General features: G+C 28.5%; 1 protein-coding gene across 3 annotated transcripts in view; it reads right to left on the reverse strand.

The window, feature by feature from the left end:
- The window catches only part of LOC119604095 (G1/S-specific cyclin-D), a 90,156-nt gene that overhangs the window by 57,544 nt on the left and 5,671 nt on the right, over positions 1 to 26,941 (reverse strand). The gene's annotated exons all lie outside the window — the stretch shown is intronic.

Below are 26,941 nucleotides of genomic sequence, written 5' to 3' on the forward strand. Positions count from 1 at the left end.
GTTGCACTTGAAATAGGTGCCCACTTGACGGTTACCGACTGACTGAATGACGATGATGGTGGTGGTGGTAAGTAGCAAATTAGCTTTTTGGAATATTTCTTTGCGAGTTGCTGCTGCTGTTGCTGCTGAAACATTTTACGCGCATGCAACAAAGCGTAAAACAACGATGAGTTTAGATTTTTAAACACTATTTCTGTCCAATTGGCTGATTATCTCCCAGCTGCCTGGTTGCTGTAACTAACCTACCCCACGATATCTTTACTTAACCAACAATCTTAACGATCAAGACAAGCAACAATAACAAACAAAGCGACTAAACTCAAATAAAATGTTTAATGAACAATTTTTAATTCTATTCTTAAATGGAATTTTCAGTTACAATTATGAGAGTTTTGATCGTTGTTGTTTTGTTGGCTGGTGGTGGTGATGATGATGATGATGATGATGATGATCGTGTTGTTGTAGAAAAAAAAAACAATACCAACTTAAAGTTTCGGTCATTGACACTCGTTCGTTTACAAGTTGCCTTTAGTTTTTGTTAGAATATGGAAAATTTTAAAAAGAAATTAATATTTCTATTAAGAAGATTTTATTTTTGTCAACTTTTGTTTTCATTATTAATCATTAATATGTATGTGTTTTATTGTTGTTAATTATTAAGCATTAATTCTTTAAATGGAGAAGCTTTATTAAAAAGAAATTACTCAAAAATAGCTTAATGTTTAAGACGACTTTTGCATACACTTCTTTAATTTTAAAAATAATCGAGATAAATGTAAATTCCATTTCATATTTATTATCACACTAATTCAAAAAAAAATCGTCCTACTTTCTAAAACATAGTCCAGGGCTTCGTAGGTTATATTTCGTTAAATTTTGCTTCTCTTTCCCGATTAGTAGGACGTTTCGATCTTGGCAAATATTGTCTTTTTAATCGTCTCATTGTGGAGAGTTAGGGATCCACATTCCATTCCGAAATTCCAAAGGTTTAGAAACCTATTATCAATCCTTAAACCTTCTGTAAACATTTCCCTCAATAAAACGATGGTGTTCGATCACTGCTTTAGAGAGGAAGGCCAAGAGCTTTCTTACAAACTTAACTGACTTACTGAAAACTCATTTGTCAATCTCTGCCTGATCTAGCTATTCTCTGCGTGATTTTTCTAGATCAGTTATCGGCAGATAGAGATCACTGCTTCAGAGAGATCAGTATTTAAAGGAATGCCAAGCTATTCTCAATCCTTAAATCTTCATTAAACATTTCTTTCAATAAATATATGGTGTTCGTTCACTGCTTCAGAGAGAGCAGTATTTAAAGCAGGCCAAGAGCTTTCTTATAAACATAACTGACTTACAGAAAGCTCAATTGTAACTCTCTGCCTGATCTATCTATTCCCTGCCGGATTTTTCTAGATCAGAGAGATCACTTCTTCAGAGAGATCAGTATTTAAAAGAATGCCAAGAGTTAGGGATCCACATTCCGTTCAGAAATTCCAAGAGTTTAGAAACCTATTCTCAATCCTTAAATCTACATTAAACATTTCATTCAATAAATCGATGATGTGCGATCACTGCTTCAGAGAGAGCAGTTAACAGACTTAACTGACTTACAGAAAACTCATTTGTCACTCTCTGCCTGATCTAGCTATTCTCTGCGTGATTTTTCTAGATCAGTTGTCGGCAGAGAGAGATTACTGCTTCAGAGAGATCAGTATTTTAATAAAGGCCTAGAGTTTTCTAATAAACTTTCCAGCCTTAAAGCTTTCGCGTGTACATAGGCTCAAACATTAAAAAAATATAAAGCTCATTTGTCACTCTCTGCCTGATTTTTTTTAGATCTGTTATTGGCAGAGAATGTCAAATGAACGTTTTTGTAGAACGAGCATCAGCAGAGAATTACAAATGATATTTTTGATAGTTTTTAATAGACAAATTTTACCCCTAAACTTCTTTTAAATGCCGTGTAAAAGATATTTTGTTCTTAATGGACAAATTTTACCCCTAAACTTCTTTGAAATGTCGAGAAAAAGATACATAGAACATCAAGGTATCGACAGAGAGTAAATTAAATGATCTTTTGTAGTAACAAATGAGATTTTTGACATTTCTTAATGGACATTTTGTAATTCCAGAACTTCTTATAAATGTCAAAAAAATCTGTACAATTTCACAAAAAAAGAGTTAAATTCAAAATAAACAGAAAAACGTAATTCTCTCTACTTTTTCCCTCTCACTCTTTCTCTCAGACTAGAGAAGGAAAGGATTCACACCATGATCTCCAAAGATGTTAAAACAAAGTTTATATAAAAAGATTGAAGCGAACGTAAAACAGGTAGATTTTTACAATAAAGATGACCTTAACAAAAACACTTAACAAGAATCATTAATTACATAACCAAAGGGTCATTATGTACAAATATATCCCCAAGCAAACAAACAAAATTTCAAAAAAATAACTGAAATCTATAAACCATTTGTTTTAAGTATGTATTACAAACTCTTTAACAAACTTAATACACTGTACCAAATAACCATAACGGATCTTCATGATCATCATAATAATAATAAATACATTTGAAAATAAATTAAGTAAATGGAATTTAAATTTTCTGTTCTTAATGTTTGTTGTATTTGCCAAAAGAAAGAATATTCGTTCTGTTTTCAAACCAGACATGTCTTCTGTTAAAGTTTTTTTTTATTTTCAATTTATTATTCATAATTTCCATTAAATGCTGCTTCTTTTCTTTTAGCACTAAACTTTGAGGATTTCATGTTTGTAATTCATTTCATTTCAACTTCCGCAAAATGTTTGAGGAAAGAAGTAGAAGAATAAGAACAAGAAAACAACAACTTAAATGACTGTTAACTGCAGCAACTAAAGTTATTAAGTGTTTAAATATTAAAAGAAACGGTTAATTTTGGCAAATAAAAAAAATAATATAAAAATCGTCTGATCATTGCTTGATATTTATTATTATACTTTTAATTTAATTCTTATTTTGTAACATGTTTTAGTTTAAAACACGCTAACTACTAGGTATTAAATACTTTTTTTAAAGAGTTTTTATGTCTGCTGTAATGAAAATGTGACAGCTGGTTAGATAAAGCAAAAAAAAGAAGAAAAAGGAAAAATATATAGAGAATTTTCAAGAGCACCTAATGAACACCACAAATGGGTGATGAAAAGCACTGGAGCTGTAAGGCTACAAAAACCAAATACAGACATTTGAAGAGTAATTGATTTCTTAGAATTAAGATAAAATTTAAAAATAGAGTTAAAGAACATTAAGATTTTTATTTAAAAATTATAATAACCCCCTATATACGTATATTGACTAGAATTTAATAATAGATTTCAGACAATTAGACAACAATTGCTGCAAATGATAATTACATATTGAGTAAATGGGGGTTAAATGAGTAATGATCATCTAGTCATGGATGAAGAAAATTGCTTTAAAGTTTCAAATTTACTTAAATGTGTTTAGGAGTGAGATGGTTATAACTAAAATCGCTATTGATCTCGACTTTTACGATCTCTGTGAGAAACTATATTCATCAGAGATAATTAATGATCGCAATTTGTGGCAAAAGTATTCTCTCTTTAAAAACGACAACCTGCAAAGATCAGAAATATTCCAAAGAGCTCTCTTACCATCATCTATAAAAATAAACAAAACCAATTAGAGAGCTCATTTGCCTCTCTCTTTGCCTAAACTAGCTTTCTCTACTTTATCAACTCAACTAACAATCTACTTCTCGAGATCAGGCATCGGCAGATTGTTATGTTTTGATGTGTTTGATGACCTAGAAAAATCATAGATCCATACTTTTTTAAAGGATGACGCTCAGAACATTATTTTTGTAATTACTAAAAAGCAGATCCATGACATCTATTCTAGATCAGACGTCGGCAGAGACCAACAAATGAGCTTTCTGATTGATAAATTACATTTCTTAATGGACAAATGAAGAGCAGCCATGGGACCATACTTTTTCAGTAGATAACGCTGAGAACTTTATTTTTGTAAATGCTAAAGTCATTGATCACTTTAGTCGATCTTAAAATGAATCTATTTTAGATCAGGCATCTGCAGAGAGCAACAAATGAGCTTTTTTTGAGCTTGATAAATGACATTTCTTAATGGACAAATTAAGAGAAATAATGGATCTATACTTTTTCAGTAGATAACGCTGAGAACTTTATTTTTGTAGTTGATCCTAAAATAGATCTATTCTAGATCAGGCATCGGCAGAGAGCAACAAATGAGCTTCTTGAGCTTGATAAATAACATTTCTTCAGGGAAAAATTAGAAAAAATCATGGTTCCATACTTTTCCGGTGGATAACGCTCAGAACTTTATTTTAGTATATGCTGAAGTCATTGATTGATTGATTTAGTCGATTCTAAAATGAATCTATTGTAGATCAGTTATCGGCAGAGAGCAAGAAATGAGCTTTCCTGAGCTTGATAAATTATATTTCTTAATGGACAAATTAAGAGAAATCATGGATCCATACTTTTTTAGTAAATAGCACTGAGAACTTTATTTTTCTAAATGCTAAAGTCATTGATCACTTTAGTTGATTCTAAAATGAATCTATTCTAGCTCAGGCATCGGCAGAGAGCAACAAATTAGCTTTCCTGAGCTTGATAAATGACATTTCTTAATGAAAAAATTAGGAGAAATCATGTTTCCAAACTTTTTCGGTGGATAACGCTGAGAACTTTATTTTTGTAAATGCTAAAGTCATTGATCACTTTAGTCGATCCTAAAATGAATCTATTTTAGATCAGGCATCGGCAGAGGAGCCATGACTTTAGTTGTTCCTAAAATGCTCGCTCTTGTCGTGACTGACAATGTGTGCTCTACTGAAAAACCTTTGGATCGAAAAGATGCGATCACCTTGAAAACATTGACACGATTATTTTGAAATTATGAATAACTTGATATTTGGAAAATTCAAGTTTGCACCGAATATAGAGACGATTGATATAAAGACATCTGAAAAAATGAGATCTTAGAAGATTGATACGATCTTTTGATAAAACAGCCAAGCCTCAATGGAAATTGGGCTCATCTTTTGGAATTCGGTCCCCAATATCATGTAATTTTGAACCATTATGCCAGCAACTATTGAAGAGTTTATGTGTAATTCTTCAAAATGCACTAATTTTGTGTTACACACTCCTGGCCTTAGAATTTTATGTTCTAAGTCAGAGATTTTTTAAACAAAAATCTCAAATTTTTTCTTATTTTCAAACCGGTTTCAAAAACTTCTGTAAAAGAAAACATTATTAATTAACGTCCTTTTTGTCTAGCTTAATAACATTTAATGTAAACACTTTACTAAACATTTTAACAGGTTTAATTGTCCAGAAAAAAACAACATAGACCGTTTACATCTCCTGTCTCTCTCTAGCTCCTTTAACACCTAACAAATCTCCATACATATTCCTTTTTTCTCTATTATACAAACAAACATTAACCTAAACAAAAAGATAACATGAGTTCTTATGGAATATTTTTCAAAACCTTGGAACATCATATCAACCCCCAAAAGAATTTCAAGAAAAAAAAATCATTATTATCTTAAGACTTAAAGAAAATATTTGAGAGACACAAACAGAAAACAAATGAATATTTATTTCACGTAATGATTTGCTGTCAAACTACAAAATACCACCAAAAACCGAAACCTTCAAAATCAAATTTATAAAAAAAAAGAAATAAAACCATCAAATAAAGTTAAATTGAAAGAGCAGGAGAGCAAGAGAATAATTAATAAACCTGGTGGTGGTGTTAAACACAAAAAGAGTATTTTTAATTTAGGTGTTTAAAAATAGAGGCGAAACCACGTGTTTTCTTTTTTCGATATGGAAAAAATATTCCCCCAAATGCATTGTTGTTAGTTTTTTTCCCTTAATGTTTTTTTTCAATTTAAAATGCAGAGAACCAAAATTTGAAAAAAAAAATTAAACAGTGAATGAAAGAAATAAATATTTACTGTAGTAGAAGCAGCTATGAAGCATTTACTAGCTGCTTACAAGTGGTTTATTAACACAAAATATTTTTTTTTTGTAGTAAATATTTACATGTAAATAATCATGTAAAATTTGTCTGCTTATCATTCTTTTTCGAAATTTTTTGTTATTTTGAAAAATGGAACAATTTAAAATCTAATTGTGGCAACAACTGTCAAAATTTTGCCCCCGGCTTTTAAAATAGTTGGTTTTTTTCTTCAACATTATTATGCATTTTTTTTGTTTAATCATCTTCATCATCTTTTAAATAAATACAAGTAATAAAATCAAATCTTATCTTTAGTAGTTGAAGTACAAATACTCTGCTGCCCTTAAGGCTAGATTTTTAATTTTTTTTTTTTTTTTTTTTGAAAATCAGGGAAAATTGAAAAAATATAACAATTAAGACAAACAGAGGGTGTTCCAAAACTGAAAATCAGTATTATAAATCTAATTTTTATCATTTATTATAAAATTGTAGAAAAATTATGTTTTATGGTTTCTATTTTAAGAACTGTTGAGATTTGTAGAGTTTGTGGTTCTGATTTATAGAAATTTTTTTATAACAACGAGGGTCAATATTTGTGCTTTAAGATAAGGGAATGTTGTTTGAGACAATTCAAATTTAAAAAAAAATCACTGTCATGTTTTTAGGTATAAAAGGAAATAACAAGCAATTGATCTGCATTTCGATTTCGAATTGAAATGTTCTCCGTTATGTAACTTTAATATTCGGCTTTTTCATTTGACGCTCTGTCGCAACTACTAACAAAAATGGTACTGCGATCGTAATGCCGTGATCGGTGCTGTGATCGTTATGTTATGTTGAATTTTACCTTAATTCCGAGAGATGGAGAGATGTATTTCAATACAAAGGTTAGTTATGCTAAAGTCAATAAGTCAATTTTTGGACGTTTAAGATATTTTTCAAAGGGGCTTTGTATGGGAGTTAGAGTCAAACGACGGCCGATCATTATAAAAATCAACATGGTCATTTATGCCTATACAAAACTTAGTTGTGGCAATTTTTGGAAAGATAGTAGTATATTTGACGTAGTTATGAGTTAAAAACCCCAAATCGGAAGGTCAGGTTGTATGGGGGCTAGGTGAAATAATGGACCGACTTTAACCATTTTCAACAGTCATCTTTCTTGTGCCGAAAAACTCGTATGGTCCAAATTCTATCAAATTCAGTTTGCGCACAAGATTTACACAGGATTGACACGATCATTTGATAAAGCTAGTCAAGCCTTAATCGAAATTGGGTTTATATCAAAACATAAGGTTCAGAGGATTAAAGTCAGACAGTTGAACAGAGGTTTTTATTCAAAAGCTTTTGAACCCCTAAAATGTAAACAAACTTCTTCCTCGGTAAGTACTCAATAATCAAATTTGGCTCTCAACTTTTCTTCTCTAGTCGAAAAACGATTTTGACTTTAACCCAAAATGTAATATTGAGAAGATCTGTAGAAAAAGATCACCTACTGGACTTTATCAAGTTTTTTATTCAAAAACTTTTGAAACATTTAAATATCAACAAACTTCTTCCTGGGTAAGTATTCAATAATCAAATATGAGTCTGAACTTTTCTTCTCTAGTAGATAACGATTTTGACTTTATCCCAAAGTTCACCTACTAATCCAATTGAACAAATTAAGTACTTTGCTTTCATTCTTCCCTTTCCTCTCTCTATTTAACAAAAAGCTCTAAGCTTTACCAAATTTGTTTTGTGTTAAAATTACATATTGTTCATTCTGTTTGTATTTAATTGTATTTATTTTAATAATAGTATTTGTTACCATCCGAATAATTCAGCGCACATGTCAACACTTTAACCATCATCACCCATCATCAGAACGCCAACTAACAACACCTTCACTTCACTTTGGACTCAAAACAATGACAAAATGTAACAACAACATTATCCAAAAACTATAAAGATATTAGAGTCAATCACATCCGACTCAAATGATACCCTAAAAATGTGATTTTCGAAAAGTTTGCAACAACTTTCTTAATGTCGAAACCTTGAAGATACTTATGGAAGTAAAAGAAGACAATACTTAGAGGGGAAAAAATATACATGTCAGGTACCAAATTGACACCAAATTACAATCCGTTGTCAATAGTGAGCTTACCACATTTGTTAACTTTTAGACAACGAATGTGTATAAAATTTAGATTTCGCCAACGAAATGTTGCAATATTGACAACGTTGCGTTGTCCACTACTAGACCGATTTTATTAGATTTTAAGTCAGTTGTGGACTTTGAATGGAGATTATATTTGGAGGTAGTGGTTATATTAAGAACGAGATGTACTAGACGGTATAAGTTCTGGATTCTTAGGATTAAGTTATATAGAGTATTTTGGCCCAAATTTGGATATATCTTTATAGTTTAACCTCAAGGAGGGAAATCGTTGGTTAAGTAAGAAATTTGGCTAAAGGTCCATTACTTGTGAATCTAACATTCATCAGTTCATAAACTATAGTTGCGTAGGGTATAAATAACCAAAATAAATGATGCCCCCACAACAAATCTCATGATTAAAATGGAAAAAAAGTTTTAGCAAAAAAAAAAAAAACAAGACCAACAAAAAAACGCGTATAATAAACGCCCACTAACATAAATCGCAATAATTGTCTGTCATTTCATTTGTTGTTTTGTTATTGTTTTATAATTAATAATAGCAAAAAATATGTATAAATAAAGAAAGAAAGAAATGTTTTAATGTTAAACATTTTTTTTTTTTGTAAAAAAAGAAACAAAAATCAATTACAAACAATTTCAAGCAAAATAAAGTTTTAAGATTTTTTCTTTGTTTCCTTTCAATGTGTGTCCAATTTAGCTAAAAAATTGTTCTAGCATATGTTGGCATTTGTTTTATGTGTGTTTTGCTATACGCTGATCTCTACAGATGCTATTTGGTTCATGATCTTGTCTATTGGGCCTTTCTATATATGGTTGATTTGTTTAATTGTTGTTGTGGTTTATGTTTTAAAACAAAATTATTAAAAATAAATTTCGAAATCATTAAACAGCCAAAAAAAAAAGAAATATTAATAGTCTAAGGCCCAACATTTTTTTCCAATTTATTTTAACATGCCCACCAACCGAACACGTTCTATAATAATAATTATAAGCAATTATTTCAAATTTTTTTTTACACAATTTCAAATCTATTGGTCATTGACCTAAGGAAATTATTAACAAAATAATAATAATAATGAAAAATAATTGTCAACTTGTAATGTATAAAGTATTTTGATGTTTGTTACCCCTTAAATTTTTGATTGTACATATGTACATATATAATGCACCTTTTTATGTACATATGTACATATATAAAAAGAAACTATATCATGTGCTTATGTTTAGAGTTGTTTTTTTTAAAAGTGTAAAGATTGTTATTATAGTTTTTGCCCCTAATGTTTGTTTTTACTGTTTTTTTTAAGCCTATTAATTTGGTATTTCCGTTGTCATATATTTTGTAACAATTTATTATACATTTTATCAATTATTTACTTTATTTATAGGAAAATACTTTAAAAATATCTAATAATTATAGGTGTTTTTAAAAATTTTAATTATCATCGAATTTTATAGAAAAACTCTAAATTTTATGTCAATTTTAAGAATGAACATTGAAACATCCCCGCTTACAAAAATCTCGCTTAAAATAACTACTTATTTAAGCAGTTACTGGTAAGCGAGCGTGGTTAATACTCGCCTCCAATGTCATCAGCGTATTAAAATAATGTGTCAAATTACTAATGAAGAAGTGATAAAAAGGTCATTACTTTTCAATGTAAGTTTTTGCTAAAATCTTTCCTAAGTCAAAAAACCTGTTAGTAATAGTTCAGATTTTTATAAATTTATCGAACGCAGATCTTTGGTTTCAACAATATTAATAATAGATATTGTTGAGATCTTTGATAGACTACTTTATACTGAACATCAAACAAGTTTTTAATTCAACTCATGGCATCGATTTTGAATTAGTCCTATTACCCGTTTTTGAACCGTATTCGTGGACAATTTGATCGAAATTTGAAATCGAGAATGAGAAATACATCGAGAATGAGAAATACATAGAAAAACCATTAAACAGCCAACACTAAGAGCTTTTGATCGAAAAGTACCAATTTCTGTTGGACCTTTCTGGTCTTTTTTTAACCAGTATGGTTTCCAATTAGACCCAATAAACTGATTATTGAAGTTTTTGTTGTTTCAGTTTTGATAAGTTTGAAGGTTTTCTAACTTTTTACCAGATTACGAAATATTTTAATAACGTTTATTGGCCAAAATCGAACATGTCTGGCGAGTCAAAGTTCATATTTCTGGGTTGAGTGATTGTTATTGTAACAGCTTAGATGTGATCGATAGTTATATGTATATTGGGGAAAAACGTTTGATTGTTAATGCTATTGCTGACTTGAGAATCTTTGGCAAAGTATGATTCCGAAGTATGATTCCGAAGTAACAACGCTATGTTGTTAAACAGAACATTGTGTTGTCGAAATCACAACGATGTATTGGCGAAATGACAACAATGCGTTATTGCAATGACAACGATACGTTGACAAAATTATAACTGGATGTTATACACATCCGTTGTCTAAATGTTAACAAATGTGGAAAGTTCACTTTTGACAACGGATTGTATCAATTTCGGTACTTTTCTATCTGTTTTTCACCTCTGTGTAGATCTGGGGCAATCTATGGATAAATACTATTAAATCAAAGATTTCCTTGATCTTAATGAAAATCATATTGAAGAGGAATATCATTGGTTTCAATATAAGAGAGCAACTCGTCGTACAAAACAAACCGGAATTGATCTGTTTACGGAAAGGTGTTCTATAGGAATTATTTGCCTTTTTTGAACTTCAAATTAGCCACTTTTACGTGTTTTCAAACCATTTAACTATGAAAACGTTATGACCACAATCGAGCCTTTAAAAGCAATGATAGGCCGGAAGTTTGGAAAATTTATAACTCCCGAAAAACTTTTTATTTCATAATAGTCGATATTTTGCGTTTATACCTTTACTATTAACCCCCATTTTCACCACCTCCGGTTATCGTTTAACTGGTAGTTAAGAAAATTTTTGTATGAGAACTGTCAATATATCTTAAAGTTAAATCATAACTGAACCTGATGAAAATGGGGGGTAAAAGGTATAAACAATGATTTTAGGAATTTATATAAAGACAAAATTCATTGTAAATTAAATTTAAACAAGTTTAATTCTCGAATTTTTAAGCCTAAAGAAATTTGACAACACCGCCCCTATTTCTCACAAAAAAAAAACGCTTAAACATACAGTATAATATTTTTATACTCTTATACAAAAAAATAAATAAAATAAAAACAAATTATTTAAAAAAGAAAACACAAAAAAAAACTAATAAAAAAGGAAGGAAAAAACTTGACTCTTAGCAGAGAATAAGCAAAAGAGACGAGACTTCTGTAACAAAAAAATGTTAGTAAGGTGACAAAAAGCTGTAAAGAACCCAAGATCATTTACCAATAAAGCATTTTTATTAGAAATGTATTCCTCAAGTCTCTCCTCTTTAACTTACTCTATAATAAAAACGAGTACGTGAAACAAAACTGGTGCTGCTGACTGGCTGATTACGCATTGAATGTTGGTATTTTTTTTTTTTTTTGGCAAAAACAGAAACCCAAATAAATATTCAAAAACAAAATTAAACAGAAAAAAAAAATCGAAGAAAATAAAATTAATAAGAATAAAATACAATAAATGAAAAAAAACACACACAAAAAACAAAAAAGTAAACACACAAAGCAAATACAGAAAAGAAGTAGAATGTCGGCTAACAAACACAAATTCAAAAGCAAATAATGCTTGGCGACAAGAGTGCAAAAGCAGAAAACAAATGCAAAAGCAACAGCAACAGCGACAAAAAACATTTTATGCGCGTGTAGCACATTTTGTGTGTGATCGAAATTAAATTGATTAGACAAGCAACAACAACAATAATAACAACACGAAAATAGTGTGAAACATTTTTTTCGTGTTTCGCTTTTTTTGGGGAAGTTTTGGCCTTAATTCTTAAGTACTAAGGAGGGGGAAAAGGGGGCCAGAGGTGTGTTGTACCATGCAATATAAAGGAACAGCTGTTTTTCTTAAGACATTAATGTTTTTTTTTTCGTATAATAAGAAAAAAGAGAGGAGATCGTGTATGAGCGAAAGAGAGAGAGAGTGAGAGGTAGACAAAAAAAGTGTCAATAAAAAAGCAATGATACATTTTTTTTATAAATTTAAACTTTTATTGATAAAAAAAACCGTGTGCTATTCAACATGTAGTACAAAAATTTTTGTTTGTTTTTCTTTAGGAAAATCACTTAACATTTTTTTTCTAGTTGTTTGTAATAGATAAATAGTGGAAGAAAAATAAATAAATAAACAGTAGAGGGCAAATAGAAAGCAAGAAGGTTTATATGAAGCAATTTTTTAAGGTTTTAAAGACTTAAAAGTTTCTATTTTTATAAGATTTAAAGATGAGTTCACATTCTTGTTTAAAAGCTCTTTTCTACCTATTACATTAAGGTAGCTACAACTACAGGCTGTTCCTAAGCTTAAAACTTTAGTCACAGAACAAGTTCTGTGTCAATTACCTTTTCTCTACAGTACTAATACTTATTATTCTAATAACGTTTTCTTTCGTTATCATTTCCTCATACCTTCCTCTAATGCTAATTATTTAACCAGCACTGTTTTTCGAAATTGTAACATAAAATTTTTGTTAGTTTTATCACTTTTACTTAATTTTCAAAATTCCAACATACAAACATTTTTCCAAAGCATTTTGTTTAATGTTCCTAACTTTTCAGTTTGTCTACGCATGAATGAATGACGTTATTAGTACAAATTCAAGCCAAAAATACATTCATGAATACAAGAAAAAAAAACGAATGTGTCATGTAGATAATTTTTTTTTTTTGTGTATAAACTGAGTAAATAAAATGTAGTTTAATAAAATCACTAGATTTAAACAAAAAAAATATATTTCCAAAAAACTCAGACGAGGGCAGGGCAGCATATGAAGTAACCGAAAAATTTACGTTTGTATATATAAATTTGATGAATTAAACTGATATCAAAGTGTGTGAAAGTGTGCGTATAGAAGAGCTGCAGGTAATTTTAGTAGCAGGTTAATGTACTGTCACAAATTCTAACCGCCAGCATTTAAGAAATGTTCTAACAAAAAAAAGAAATTTGTAGAGTTAAGGATGAGTAAACAATAGTTATAAGAGACAATTAAATAGTAGAATATTTTATAGAAAACTAGGTTAGATAGAAAAATACCTAGATAATTTATAAAAGAAACTATTTTTTGACAAGTGTCAAATCATTTTGTAATTATTTTTGATATCAAATAGTAAATATATCATTATCGGTAATTATCAAAGTATTTACTGCTCAGAAAGAAAATAAGATTAATATCGTTATTTTCCTTAGAAATTCTTAACAAACAATTGGTAAGATTTTGTAATCGAATATTACAGAATTTTCGTTACAATTTCAAATTTCCTTCATTTGAACCAATATTCTTAAATTAAAAAAAAAAGATATAGATTTTTTTCAATAACTTTAAAAATGTTTGTTCGATTAATCGAATAAAATCGGATTTGGTTTTACGAATAAATCAAATTTGTAATAAAATAACACCTTCACTAAACGTTTACCAGAATTTTTGAAAAAATGTTGTTCGAATAATCGGGTAATCGTTCGATTAATCGAATAACCGTTATTTAGTTTTACGAAAAATCATTCAATTTTGGACGACTATTTCAAAAAAATCAACAAATTTATATTTTTATTAATTCTTTCACGTTTACTAGGATTTTTATAAATATTTTATTCGAATAATCGGTTAATCGAACAATAGGATTAAGGAATAGATACTCATTCAAAATAATATTATGTACTTCAAAAAATTTTGTTGAAATAAAATGTTAAGGCTTTTTAAACTATTCAGCACTTTTTGTTACGATTAATAGTATTTTATTCGAATAATTGTTCGTTTAATCGAATAACCGTCTTTTAATTTTACGAATAATCATAAAATTTTGGTTAACTATCTAAAAAAATCAGAAAATTTATATGTTTATTAATTCTTTGACGTATATAAGGGTTTATAGAAATATTTTATTCGAATAATCGGTTAATCTAACAATAGGATTAAGGAATAGGTACTCATTCAGAATAATATTACTTTAAAAAATGTAGTTAAAATAAATTTGTAATGCTTTTTAAACTACTCACCACTTTTTGTTACGATTAATAGTATTCTATTCGAATAATCGTTTGATTAATCGAACAAACGTTTTTTGGCTTTACGAATAATCGTGAAATTTTGAACTACTATTTTGAAAAACATCACCAAATTTATATGTTTATTAATTTTTTCACGTTTACTAAAATTTTTATAAATATTTTATTCGAATAATCGATTAATCATTCAATAGGATTAAGGAATAGGTACTCATTCTAAATATTATTTTTATTATTATTATTTCAAAAGATTTTATTAAAATAAATTTTAAATGTTTTGATACAATTAATCGGTTAACCGTTTAAACAAGTTTACGAATAACCGTTCAAAATGTTATAAAAAATTAAATAAAATTAATTAAGTTTATATTTTAGTTTAAATTTTAAGCATTCTACATTATTAGCGACTTATTTATGTGATTAATCGAGCAACCGTTTAATCGGTTCGCCGAATAATCGTTCGTAATCGTAGAAAAATTTATAAAATCTATATTTTTTAATTAATTTCTCAAGACTTATGCCATGTGTCACTTTTTTAAACGATTAATTGGAAACCCGATTAATCGTTTTTACGAATAATCGTAAATTTATAAGAAAATTTAATAAAAAAACACAAATTACCTACAAACTCGTATCTTTTAAGTTGTTTGCCAGTTTTTTAACGATTAATTGAATAACTGTTTAATCGGTTTAACGATTAATCATTTAACTTTTTTGAAATTTATAAAAGAAAATAACGCAAATTTATGTTTATATTAATTTAATTATAGTATTTCCCCAATTTTTTGTACGATTAATCGGTTAACTTTTTATTCGATTCAACGAATAATACTCCAAAATTGTAAAAATATATAAAAAAAAATTCTTAAACATTTTATTTAATTATTTGTAATTTTATGTACAATTAATCGAATCAAATTAATCGAATCGATAGTTATTCGTTTTCCGAATAATCGTTCAAAATTTTATAAGTTTTTAGAAAAAAATTCTAAAATTTATTTTGTTCATAATTTTGCTTTATATTTAGGGTTTTTTGTAAGTTTTTTATACGATTAATCGAATAATTTTTCATTCGGTTTTTCGAATAATCGTCAAACATTCTATAAATTTATAAAAAACAATATAACATAAATGGCATTTTTCACTTTACTATATATTCTGGCATTTTTTATTTCTTTTTCTTTCGATTAAAACCGAATAAATAATTAACCGATTAATTATTTATTCGGTTTAAGGAATAATCGTTCTGTGATTATTCGAAAAATCTCCAGGAAACTGTACTTTTAACAAGACTGCCTTGAATTTTATTACATTTATCACGTTTTAGTACTGATTAGTCGATTAAATTTTTATTCGATTTTTCGAATAATCGTTAAAAATTTTTCCATATTTTTTTGCAATTATGTATTGTTATTTTAAACTTCAAAACACTGTTTACAAAATGTGTTCTCATTTTTTCTTTCAAAACTTTTATCTACAGTTTATCAAATATAAATTGTATGTATTTTTTAAATAATTGTTTGTTTTTTGTTGTTGCTGTTGTTGGTTTTTTATGTTCTTTACGTTTTGCATTCGTTTGTAATCGCATCACAATTAAATTAATTTAAAATTATTATTAAATCATATTTAATGCAATTTTAGTTGCTGTTTTTTTTTTTTTTCTTTGCAAATTATCAACATTTTAATTTAATTTTACACTGACACTTGCAAAATGTAGAGTAGAGTTGTGGGCGTCAATTTTGTTAGTTTAAATTTTAAATGACAGAATAATCTAAATACAGAATACAATATTTCAATTGTTTTGTAATATGTGTTCATTCGTAACATGGTACCAAAAAAAATGAAAATAAAACACCGGACGGACAGGGAATAAGTATCAGCATCAGACACAAAGACCTAAAATTTGTATAAATTTTATATCACTGGAATGTGCTGAGTTTTGAGTAGTTGCTCCAAAAAAAGGAAACAAAAAAATCTGTGATAAAAATCATGTATTTGCTCATGTTTCAATCGTGTTTTCGTTGTCTACATTCCTCAGGTAACTTCATGCTCAGCCCATCATCATCATCCATTCATAAAACATCATCATTATTGTGTTTCTTTTTCCCAAAAAGGTGTCTTGTTTATTTTGTGTATTTTTTTAAGTTTTTTTTAGATTTTCCTTTGTGGTCTAAACTTGAGATTTTAACAAGAATTACACAAATTTTTAAGTCTGTTTAAGACTCCTATTACATATGTAGTTGTTGGTGTTAAACATTACAAGGATTTTTACTTTTTTTCTTTAAGCACTTGCTGCATTTTTTTGTTATTTTGGATTTTTGTTTTTGTAAATTTTTAAAATATTTTTTGCTGATAATTACACTTGAAACTCGTGCGTCAACGTGGTTTTTATTTTTTTATCTTAATCAAGTTATTTTTAGTTTTGTTTCTTAGAATTGATTAATTGTTGCTGGCAATTGAAATATAAAAATATACAAGTACATACAAGCTTTTCGTTAGAGCCGTTATTTAAATCTGAAGTTTAACGTAGAATTCCCCTTGAGTGTTTTATTGCTGTTATTTTATGCAACAAAACTTATGCTGCTTGTCGTATCAAAGAAATTGACCACAAAACCGCAATAAAAATGTTGGAATTTATAAAGGAAATTTTAACAGAAACAGAGAAGAAGAGGCAAATATGTTTATTTTTTTTCCAAACTCAATTATATTGTTCATGTTTAATTTGTTGTGTTTTTTTGTATTCAGTAATTTTTAATTTGCTACAAAGTTGTATATTTATGAAAATGTTTAGATTCATTGGGGAAAGGTGAGTTTGTTAATTTCTTTGCAGTTTATTGAAATATTTGTGTAACAAGTGTAAAATTATTTCTCATTTTATAATTGTTTTAATATCAGCTTGAACTGAAAGTATCTTATACAATATTTCTCCTCAATGTCTTAACGACTTATGGTAATGCATAGAGTAATCTATTGTCACTTTACCGTGCCCCTTAGTTATATAGTGGGAAGTGAATTAAGTAATCTAGGACCCAAATTATGGCATACGATATCGATCGAAATCTCCATTTAGATTCTATTGAGATTTCGATGTATATCGTATGCCGTAATTTGGGCCTAGAACTTTTTTCTATTACACTCTTTAGAAAGAAGCTACAAACAATTAGTCCAATTTTAGTTTACCGTTCCATTGAGTAGAAATGAACCCCGTTTGTTTTGGTAAAAATGAAAATGAAGTACATATATATTATTAGATCCTTAGATATCTAAAATGAAGTATATTTCAGAAACATTCGTTTTCAAAAATGTCTAGTATATAGAGCAAAGAGGTCTGAGGTCCCCTAGAGGTCCTTACAAACATTCCAGTAGGTCCCGAACGCAAGTACTTCTCATACTTTAAAAGTATGCGTTATAAAACCTACTCTCGGTGCCGGTTATTTTATTAAACTTCTAAAAGATCCTACAACTGATTTCACATAGTCTCAGCTATTCCAAAATATATTACCTCGTATGATAGAGAACAGAATCTTTAAGACAAAACTTTAGTTTTATAAAAATCGGCCCCTAAATGGCTGAGAAAGGAGCAGAAGAATACAATTATTACTGACATTACTTAACATATCCAAAGTTGACAAAATAGGAGAATTTTTCAGCTATTTTTAAAAACGGAAAATCCGAGAGAGTCTGTGACAATACCCTATTTTTCATTACTTGGTGTAGTTAAGAAATTTACATTTAAAACCTCAAAGAATTAAACAAGATATTCCTCAGTACCGGGTCTTCAGCTAAACTTCTAAAAGATTCTAAAATATTTGAACAAAACTTAAGTTTCAGACGGATAAATCAGTCACTGTTCCAAAAATATAGCTTCTTGAAATCGGTAAGTTGTAAACAAAGGAATACTACAGTTAATGATGTTACTGAACTTGCCTTAGGTTGACAAAAAGCCGGCATTTTTTCAGTTACATCTCAAATCGACAAGTTCGTAGAGACTCTGTCTATAATCAGTTACGGAATATCAGGCGTTTATATTACTTCAGAGATCTGTTGCAAAAGGTCTGAAAAAAAAGTAATAGTATTTCATATAGATCTTTTTTGTGGGAATTTCAGTCAAATTTGGTAAGAAAAATATCCAATTTTAATATAATTTTGTGATCGGTGCTTTAATGTCCAAGTTCGTATTTCAGAGATTAGTTACAGAATGTCAGAAAAATCTGATCAAATACGTTAATTCAGAAATCTGTCACAGAATGCCTGAAAATGACAAAAGAACCGAAAGAAACGGATCGTGTTCGGTATTTTAATATCCAAAGTTTATAGTTCGTTGAAATCGTTCAGATGCGAATGCTACAGTTAATGATGTTACTAAACTTGCCCAAGGTTGACAAAAAGTCGGTATTTTAATAAAATTTTGAGATTGCCACAAGTTCGTTTAAGTGATCGGTTATAGAATGTCTGAAAAATCGGAACATATTTGCTAAATATTGAAAAAATATATCCTCTTCGCTATTTTAATGCTAAAAGTCGGAACAAGTTCATTTAAGTTCAATTCAGAATACCTGAAAACTAAAAATTTAAACCCCACTAAAACATGCACAGATGTTAAACCACAAAGAACCAGTTATGTAACTAGTTTTAAGACAGTTCTCTTTTCCTCGAAGATGGATTTCGCAACAAGTTCATTGAAATTAGTTCAAAGAACTATAATTGACAAAAACTAACAATTGAAACCCAACCAGGAGATCGACACATGTTAAACCCCAAAAAACCACTCACGTAACTAGTTTTATGTCAGTTATCTTTTCCTCTAAAGTGTTTGTCTGTCAAACTGACAGACAAAAAACTATTAACAATAATTCAATAATAAAAAAAATTAATAAAATAGACATGTTGCATACTAATAAAGTGTGATGTGTATGAGGGTGGTCCACATTTTATGGCAAATATTATGAAACGGCATGATCATAACAACAACAGAGAATTATTAAGAGAGTGAGTGCATCAATAGAATAGACAATTTCTGAGCACCAACCTGAGCAAAAAAGAAATATTGCATTTTCATAATAAAAAACAAGTAAGAAAGTATAGTCGGGCGAGGCCGACCATATGATACCCTACACCAGTTATTAATAAATGTGATTTATTTTTCATAGTAAAGCATTTATTTTCAATATTCCCTTGTTCCGATACATTTAAGCAATTTATGGATGAAAAACTAATTTTCTGAAAGAGGCTTTATATGGGGGCTAGGGGCAAATATGGACCAAGCCCGATAAAATTTTGTGAATATATTTATATTGACATAATATTTTATTGTGCTGAATTTCATCGCGATATTTGTGTTTATAAGTTAATTTGGGACATTCAAGTAATTTTCTTAAGGGGACTTTGTATGGGAGCTAGGGTTAACTGGGGCCCGATCTTTATGAAATTTGGCAGGGTCATCAAGAATTCTATAAAACTTAGTTGTGCCGTATTTTATCGATATATCTGTATATTTAACATAATTATGAGCTCAGAAGCCCTTTTCGGGGGGTTCTGTTCTATGGGGGCTAGGTGAAATAATAGACCGATTTTAGCCATTTTCAATAGGCTTCGTCCTTGGGTCAAAAAAACGTCCCTGCCAAATTTCATCCAATTATCTTGAAAATTGCGACCTGTACCTTGCGCACAAGGTTTACATGGACAGCCAGCCAGCCAGACGGACGGACGGACGGACATAGCTTAATCGACTCAGAAAACGATTCTAAGCCGATTGGTATACTTTAAGGTGGGTCTAGGACGAATATTTTTGTATGTTACAAACATCAGCACAAATCCAATATACCCTCCCCACTAAAGTGGTGTAGGGTATAAAAATCATAAAAACAATAACAAATTGCTAAAAAAAAATCTTACAAAATTTGACAAAACAATTAGATCAGCAACAACAAAAACAAAAGAGAAACATAAACAAAAACATGATGTTATATTTTTGTTTTTTCTTTAACATACTCTTTTTTCATACCATGTTGCCAATATTTTATAAGAGATTGAGTAATAATTCAAGTTGAAGGTTTTTTCTTTGCCGTTTTTCGAATGACAATGTGATGACTTTTTGTGTTCATATAAAATTTTTAGCAAAAAAAAAAAAAAAAAACTCGTAAGTTCAATGGCTTTTGCTAAAATAAAAAAAAATAAAATAAATATAATTTTATATGTAAAAATTTTAAAATGGCTGTATATGAGTTGAATTTTAGAAAGAATTTCAATTTCTTGTTTTAGTAAAAAATAACAAATAATTAAGTATTATTGTAAAATAAAACAAATTGAGACATATAGTCAGCAAAAAAAAGAACAAAATTGAAAAACAATATTTAAAAAAAAGTAAGTCATTGACAATAATGAAACAGTATTAGGGCTAAGAAAAGGTAGGGAGGGGAATATTGTATGATACAAGAAAAGTATATACCAGTTTTTGGTGTAATAAATTCCATATAATAAAAGACAATTGTATACAAAAAAAGTAAATTAATAAAAGCTCTAGAATTACAACACGTTTCAACAAAAAAAACAAGCAGAAAAAAATTTTAAATATTTTAATTAAGAAAACTTAAGTTCAAAATTTCCTTTAATGCGCATTTAACAAAATATGTAATAATAACCTTGAAATTGAAAAATATTTTCAATATTTTATTACAAAAATATACAAGTCAACGAACATATCCTTTTTGTTAACAACTGTACCTTGTTTTGTTGCTCTCTTGCCTACAAAAAAATATTTGTATTTTAGTAGTTTTCTTAAGTCATACATCAAACGTTTTGAGACAACAACTACATATAACAAACAACAATAATAATATGTTATTGTTGTTGTAGTAGACCATAAGTTCTTTTTGAAAACGTTAATGAACCTTTTGAAATGTATTCTTTGACAGTTGAACGTTTGCTTCCCTTTGCTTTCTTATGCAAAAATTTCAACAAGGATATTTCAAAAGGATCTTCAATATACACACCGTACATGGTATTAAAACCCTCGCGTTGTGTGTTTAGCAAAATAAGAATTGCAAACAGTTTGTTGTTGTTTTTGGTTCTTTTTAAATACCTACAGTTGTATTTTTCCTTTTAAATATAATAAAAATAAATTCTTAAAGAGAGTGAGAGATAGAGAGAAAAAAAGGAAGTTTGTGTTATGAATTTTAAGTACAAAATATAAACGTTCAAAAATAAACTGAGTCTTAAAGACAGGTAACAAAAAAAAAACTACCACTTTTTTTAAACCAGCAGGGCCAACACAGAGAAAGAGAGGGTAAAAATGATCGTGTAACTAGTTATAATCTCTTTAGGTGATATTTTCTTTTATAGAAATAGAAAATTCCTTAAGATAATAGTTAGTTAAAGGTTTTTTAAGTTTGTTTTCATTATTTTATTTGAATTATTCATTTAAAGGGAATCTAAGGAAATGAAAAAGAAATTTATTAAATCCTAACCTTACTTTATGCAAATTTTCTTAAAAATCGTTTATAAATTGTTTTTTTCAAGAATTATAATTAAAGATCGTGTTAAAATTTTATAATATTATAGGGAAGAAGTAGTAAAATGATTTAAAGAATGAGGATCTTCATAGTTAGTGAAGTTAATGAGAGATAGTTAAAACTGTACTTAAAAACGATCAAGAGCGAAAATGTAAGAGAAAGATCATGGCACATCGGTGACAAAGATCATTTTAGGTCTAACTATGACTTAAACTTAAGATTTTTTTTTAATTGTCATTAATAGGTTAGGTTAGGTTAGGTTAGACTAATAAGAGGATGTATACTAAATCAAATCCGTAGAAATACCCCTAGGCTACTATCGGGCTCATGGAAAAGGTTTGTTGGTTAAAAACAAAAACCTTATATAGGGATAAATGGACGTAAATCCTAAGAATTTTCCATAAACCTAATAATATCACTCCCAAGTTATATGGATCTTGGGATAATGGCAAAGAAAATATTCCAAAATGTCACTATCCTAGAGAATAAAACAAATATCAAAACAATTAATATAATATCATGACAATGTGATTTTGTTATTATAGTTTAAATAATGATAATAAGTAATATAAAGATAATATTACAAAAAAATTTTATAAAATTACAGGTACTTCTGATAACTTTGTTGCAAATACATGTACTTCCCTTACAACTTTTAAACAAGTTATTTCCTTAGAATGTAAAAGTATTAATATTTTTATCAAACTTTATACTAAAGTGATGTCATTTAATTTAACTTGAATTTGTTTCTTTTTTTATAAACATATTTATTTTTATTAGAAAAATTTTGCAAAGTTGTAAAATTCTAAATATGTTTGTTATTTTTTTATATTTTTCTTATCAGATTTCCAAGACAATTCTTTAAAAATTCTCACACAACAACTCTTCTCCTTAACAGGGTAGCCCAGCAAACATAATCTTAAAAAAAAGGAAAAACAACTCAAATAACCTACTAAAAACCATAAAACAAACAAACAAATACCCAGTAGTTTTGCAAAGGGGTTGAGTAATCTCTTTAAGATTGAATTTTATCCAAAAGTAGCCCTATAGTACAACTAAGAAATATAGAGAAAGTAGTTACTTAATACACCACAAGTAATCTATTAAAGTAACAGTAGGCAAAGTAAAAGATGATTTTATTGCTTTCCTCCTAAGAAAGAATAGCATTAACCACAACTTTACCCTAAGTGATAGGTAAAATCACCCATTCGGTACTGTTATCGTAAACTGCTGGGCACTACTGCAAATAACGTCTTGCTCTTTAAACATTAACCATAAATATCAAGGGGGCAAACTGTAATAACTGTTTTAGTGGGGAGTAAAAGAGCTAAATTTGTGTTGTTTTATTTTGTTTTGCATATGTCAAACTAAGAAAAACAAAAATAAACATTTAATTTTAAAACATATTAGAGACGAACAGACCAAAGACCTCGTCTGTCTTTACAACCCCTTGCATTTATTTTTTATTTGCAACAAAACAACCACTGTTGTTATTTATTTCTCACAAATAAAATGCAAAAAAGAAAACGACAGATGCAAGTAGTGGTTTTTCTTTTATTTACTTGAAAGATGTTGTTGTGATCCACAATTGAAAATATATTGAACGAATGTACGAAGAACTACTTACTACTACAGTAATAATAATAATAAACACGCAAAAACAAAACACACATGTTGCTTCAAAACCAACAACAACAGCAGCAACAACAATAATATTAAGTTTTACAGCAAAAACAAAATAACAACACCTTTTCCTCTAGTTGTCATTACACCATTTAATGGAGTAAACTATTCACAATTTTACTCCCCAAGAAGTTTAGACTTGATGTAAACAAAAATTTGTTCATGCAAAGGGTCGCTTTAATTTGTAGATCAGTGCTAAAGAGGCTTTGCTTTTCATCGGAACAGTTTTTAGAAACGACCAAACCGAAATTGTATATATTTTATTTGCCAGATTATCGATCACACTATAACAGAGAATCTTGATTCGTGGATCTTACTGATGAATATCAGTTGGGGTCTGTTTTTCTGCAAAAAGTCCTTTACACACAAATTCTTCAAATTTAGCTGCTTTTCATAATTTCCAAATGATTAATTACTGACTCAAAACCATTTTTTTAAATATTGTAAAGAATCCGTTTGAATCATAATTTACTTTGAGGATTTGTGATAGATCCATACAAAATGTTCTGCGAAATGCACTCTTTTTACGCGAAAGTAATTGCTTCCACAACAATTGGATCCTCACTGTGAAACGATCCGAGTCATACTTGACCAAAGATTGTCAACTAAGAGAGAGTTGTATAAGTCGAAAGAACTATCGGACACAGTCTTCTTAATCGATGAACATGGAAACTGCGGCTCCTGATGAAACAAAATTTCCAGGGATCGTGAGAACTGTTTCTACAAAGTTCGTCGAAGAAATAGCTTCGAAGTTTTAATACGAATGCTTTTAAATTTTAGCACATCTTAGTTCTTTAAATGGAGAACTAGTGACTCCAAAGAATTAAGTTTCATTTCTGAGTTACATATTAGTATATTATCTAAAGAGATTTATACATGATCAGGGGGATTACTCTGTAACTCGATTTGAAAGCAAAAATTATCTTTCGAATCGAAATACGGAGTAAAACCACAGCATTTAAAAGCTCTTGACTTCTGGGCCCAAATTACGGCATACGATATCGATCGAAATCTCTATAGAATCTAAATGGAGATTTCGATCGATATCGTATGCCATAATTTGGGCCCTGAATTAACTTAAGTATATTATCTTTTATCGCGAAAGAAAGCATTTGAAGTTAACGGAATTCTAACGATATTCTCAAAAGCTTTTAAAGTTCAGAAACTTTAGTACATTTCTAGTCCATGCAATAAATAAAAAACTTCAAGGCAATGGTGTATGGAAGGCAACGAAGAAAAAAAAACCCTTTTACTTTTTCTTAACAGCTTCCCTTAAAGAAACCAACAACAGCAACAACAAAACGCATGCAGTTTTTTTTTTTAATAAAACTTTAACAATTTCTGTAATCAAGTATTTAACAGGAGAGTCTGTCCTTATTGTACAATTGCAGCTGCTGTTTATTTTTGTCAGTTGACTTTTACTTATAATTTGTTTGAAATGGTTTTTAAATATAAAAGAATGACGCTATTTAAGTATTAAATATATAAATAGCGTCATTTTATAAATTTATAAGCTATAAAGAGAATAAGCTTTAAAAGCTAGCAAGAATATAGGCCCCTAGAGTCATTCTAAAAAGGGATTAAGTAATTTGTTAATATTTTATAGAGATTCCTTAAAGTATTAAAAGCTTTAAATTTCTCAAAGTAAAGTTTAGAAATTGATCAATGCAAAATTTAAGCTGTTTATTTTTGATAATTTTTATCTTTATAAATTTTTTTATAGAATTATTCCAGTATTTCTGCACCCCCTTCCTTTAAATAATATGCATTAGATTTATTATCAATTTTGTTAAAGTCTTTTTATTTCAGACATTATTATTTTTAGTCTATGACTACCCAAAACAACAAAATTTATAATAAAGAATACACCAAAAAAAAACTATTCCAGTACAAATTATTTTTAACAAAATTCTTCTTCGGTGTTTTCTAAAATTAGAAATCCAATTTTTTGCACTCAAAGATAAAAACAAACAAAAAACATTTGTTGTTTTTCTATGCAAAATCTACATGGAAATGAAATAGTTTCTTTTTTCATGAAAGAGAATTTTTGAACTAAAATAAATAGATTTTATTAAAGCAAAAAAAGCATTAAAGTTAAATGACAAATTTTTCCTGACAAATTTGCCCAAAAAATAGACACATTAGTAGTGACAGTTTAAATACAAATAACAAAAAGAAAATGATCACATGACAAGTTAAGGTGGCAGAAGTCAGCAGAGAATATATAAAATCGAAATCGAAAAATGTGTGAGTGTCTGCTATAACAATAAAAATGAATGCATAAAATTGTTGAAAATAAGTTGTTTTTTCCAGATATTAATGGATGATGAAAGATTTCTTTTTAATTTCGTATAATTATATCAATCGATTCTGATCCTCGTGATCTATAAGTATTTTCCTTATAATTGCTCTAAACATTTATTTTGAGTTATTTAAACTATTAGTAGGTCATTTAAAATTTGCTGATTTTATAATGAAACAATTGTCTTATATTCCTAGATAAGTTGTTAACGTCTCATCTAAATTTCCATAAGGGAAAGTTATCAGCTCGTTAGTGGACACACTGTAGAATTTATGTTAATTTTTTAGCAACTATTGAATAATTTTGTACATCAAATGGTGTCAATATATAAAAGTGATTAAAATTAAAAATGTTAATGCATTTATTAGATTGTTTTACTAAAGTGTTATCAAAAATTGATTTGGTTTTTACACAGAAAAGGAAATAAAGTTTCAAATAACAATTTTGGCAAAAAAAAAATCTATAAAAAAAGAACTAACTTTTTTTTAACTTTATATTACAGGTTATTTTTATATTAAAAAACAAAGATAATATAACTGTCTTAATTATTTATTACTTTAGACATCCATATATATATAAATATTTGTGCCTAATTAACAACGTATACGGAAATATCTAATATTTCACAACAATATGACATAAATTTCCAAACATTAAGGCTGGAATGAAAATGTAGACAAAATGCTGATTAATGGCATGAAAATTTACTATACTACTATAAACGCAATAATATATTAGCAACAAAAACGTATGAGGAATAATCATTTGTTTGAGGAGTTCACATATTTTTTTTTGTTAAATATTTTGTGAGGATTTCCAAAAGATTATTTGGAAATTTGCCATTTTTGTTTTGTGGTCTAACAGCAACACAAAAAAAAAATCACACAAAAAACAAAAAACCAATTTAGTTGTTGATAAAGAATAAAATGCTATAATTAACCCCAAAATATAGAACTCATACATATTTAGTAGTGCAAAAAAAATACAAAAAGAAGAAAAAAAAAAATAGTGTCACAACTTAAAACACAAAACAAATGAAGAAATAACAACAAAAAAAACTTAAAATAGCTAAGAAACAAAAAAATGGCAAACTAAAATGTTTTTTCTTGGTT

Source organism: Lucilia sericata, unplaced genomic scaffold (genome assembly GCF_015586225.1).
Source record: "Lucilia sericata isolate MDLA Ls3-8-SP2 unplaced genomic scaffold, ASM1558622v1 Contig000360F_arrow, whole genome shotgun sequence".
Taxonomy (NCBI): Eukaryota; Metazoa; Arthropoda; class Insecta; order Diptera; family Calliphoridae; genus Lucilia; species Lucilia sericata.